Genomic DNA, 3,380 nt, shown 5'->3' with positions numbered 1-3,380 from the left:
ATCCTCGGTCCATCTTGCTTCTGGTTTAAGGGTGACTACTCCTTCAGCACTTGTGGTAGTTGGAAATTGAGGCCCTTCCAGGATAATCTTCCAAAGTCTGTAATCCACTGCTTGCACAAATATCTTTATCATCTCCTTCCAATAGGTATAATTTTTTCCATTGAAAAGAGGAGGTATGTTGCTTGATTGTCCTTCAGTCAGATTATAGGACACCACATTTGCGCCACTGTTTTCCGCCATGAGGATCTTTACTCCAAGCTGCAAAGCTTGATCTCTTTGAGACCAAGCTCTGATACCAATTGATGGTTTCAGTGGCTAAGAGAAGGGGGGTTGAATCTTAGCCCCCTTTTCCGCTTGCTAACACTTGCTGGACTTAGAGGAGACTTTTCTGTTTTTAGCTCGTCCCTAGCCACAAGACATTTTCATTTTGTCTCGTCACTTGACACGAGACATTTCGTCACTTGGCACGAGACATTTTTGATTTTGCATCTGAACAGTAAAAAAAGAAGTGAAGTAGGAGAGAGAGAAGATTACACCCAAATATATCCTGGTTCAGCTGCTAAGTGTAGTGCAGCCTACATCCAGTCTCCATCACAACAATGATGGAATTTCACTATAATCATCCAGATTACAAATTGTAAAGTGCTAACCCAACTTACAAGGGGATTCCCACAGAATCATGAAACACAACACAGATGTATAAAGGAACTCTAAGGACATCTATGGCTTTTTCTTTTAATTTTGTATTCTCTGCCTTTTTCCGCTCTATGGCTTTTTCATACAAACCTCACTGTTTGCCTTTTTCCATGAGACTCAAGACATGACAAAATTAAACAGAAAAATTACAAAATAGAAAACATTGAAGGAGAAGAGAAATCTTTTAGCTCAGGTAGCTCTGAGAACTCTGTGCCTTGCACTCTCAAATCTTACTCCTTGATTCAAACCATGATTGTTCCCCACTTTAATAGAGAAGTGAAGCCTTCACAGTTTAAAAACACACACCCGAGCTTAGCTTCCTTTCCTTCAAAACAAATCGGTTCGGCCACAGAGAGAGAAGAGGTAACTCATGCAAAATCCAACATGCAAATACCTCTAGTCCTTCCTTGGTCATCACTCTTCATCAATCCGAGCGCTCCATCCTTGGCTTGCTCTCCAAGATGGATTTCTGGCCCTTGATACTTCATGATGATGATGACTTTATCTGCTTCAATCTCTGCCTCAACCATCACTTCGCCACTCTAGCTACTTCCTGTGGTGGTTGAGCAAAATCAGAGACAAGCCATGCCTCCAAGAATCTCACCTTGCTGGCCGAATCTTCATCTTTCTTTTTGAGTATGAAGGATCCGAGATTACCTCACCAAATCTTACCACATTTGGTGATTATCTCGCCACAACATACTTTTGGTTTTCTTTTTCCTAACGCCATCATCACAATGGCCTCTTCCTTGCAACTAGCTTCTCTATGATTTTTACTGATAGCTTGCTTCATCCCTCCTTTCCTGCTAGACAAGACCGAAAGAGAGAGAGAAGAGAGAACAGAGAAAAACTTGCAATGTAATTAAAGAAGAAAATGAAAATGAGTTAGGTTTATATTACCCATGCCTAGCCTCTGCTTCCTTCTTCAAATTACTTGCTTCTACCATCTTCTTCTCTGACAGTGAGGTGACTGTATGCAAAGAGAGAGAAAAGAGAGTAGAAAGAAGAAAAGCAATGGAAGTAACGTGTGATATAGATTATAATCAATTAAAATCAAATTCCCATGCTTTTGCCTTGTAACGTGCTCAACTCAATAAATGCCATCAAATCAGATTTTCTCTTTCCATATTCCAAGGCATTCATTAAATCCATTTAATTCAAAATTTGAATTCCAACCATGGAATGAGTTGGTGTTAGTGGGAAGCATTCATCTTTTGCTTTCTCTTTATTTTCAATTTTGGACCTAACCCTTGTTGGTCTTGCAAGGATTTTAATTGGGCTTGCTTCTTAAATTTTTGGCCCAATTATCATTTTAATAAATCAGCCACTTATATTAATATTTTGCACAAAGGCTGATTATTTTTGTCAATCAAATTAGACTTCATGCATTCTTTTGTGCCCATTGATGAAATCTGCATATAACAAAATTATTAATTAATAAGTGTGGATTAAAAATCAAATTAATAATTTTGTAATTAATTGTTTTAATAATGTTTGATCATCATCAAATTAATTTGGAATTTTCCAAACTCATCAAAAACAATGAAAGAGATGATGATTCACAGTCTTTGTGCTATAAGTTGAACCGATTCAGCTTTCACAGATAAAGCTCTTTATCTTGGCGGAATGTTTCTTTGATGTAGAAATACTGTCCAAAATATTGAACTCTTCTCTAGAAAGTTCTTACACAAACTCATATTCTGGTTCTTTCTCCTTGCCTCTGCTCCGAATCGATTTTTCCTTTTGTATCTTAGTTAGTGTCATGATTATGGTTCATCTCAAGTCAACTTCTTGGACTTTGAGCTTTCAGAAGTCATCCTTAGATATAATCAGACACCACTTTCTTTATTTATCCTAAATTTGTACTGCAAAAGTTAAAGAAAAAATGAAGAAATTAACTTGCATGCAAATACAAATAAAAGTAAATCACATTTATTCTCTTAGCTTAACATGTATTTGATTAGCGTGATTGGACAATGTCTTTTCTAGTGTGTGAGTTCAAAGACGAGGTCTCTCTCTCCCTCGATTTGATTTGAACTCTAAATAAATCTCATGTATTTACATTATAACTAAATTTAATATCTTTATTTTTGAAAAGCTTGGTAGGAGTTAAAATGATTTTATGCGTTAAAAATACAAAATATCATTTTTACCTTTCAAATATTAATATAAAAGAAAAACTTTGTTTGTAATCCAAGCATAAATATAAACTTGTAGTATTGTGAAAAATAAAAAATAAGACAAAAGAAAAACAAATAAAAAACAACTGAAGTAGTAACTGATTAATTAATTAAGGGTATGTCTAAAACGAGCTCAACAATTATGTGTTTATTGAATAAGCCACATTCATATAGACCATTAGATTTTATTAGATGAAAATTAAAGGCTAATATAAAAGAAGAGCATTGATGGACTCTAACAAATATAGAATATTCTAGTACATAAATAAATGCTTTAAATGATAATACTTTAATACACAATACTTTAAACGGCAACAGAATCTTTTATTCTTAAATAATTAAATATAAAATATATAAATATAAAATATATGAGTATTTTTTATTTAATAAAATTAATTATTATGCAAAACTTTTTTATAATATCAAAAAATTATATTAAAATAATATTTTAAACATTAACATAAAATATAAAATCATTAAAATTTATTTTATAATACTTGATAA

This window comes from Arachis duranensis, chromosome 7, assembly GCF_000817695.3.
Source record: "Arachis duranensis cultivar V14167 chromosome 7, aradu.V14167.gnm2.J7QH, whole genome shotgun sequence".
NCBI lineage: Eukaryota > Viridiplantae > Streptophyta > Magnoliopsida > Fabales > Fabaceae > Arachis > Arachis duranensis.
This window is presented reverse-complemented; position numbering follows the sequence as displayed.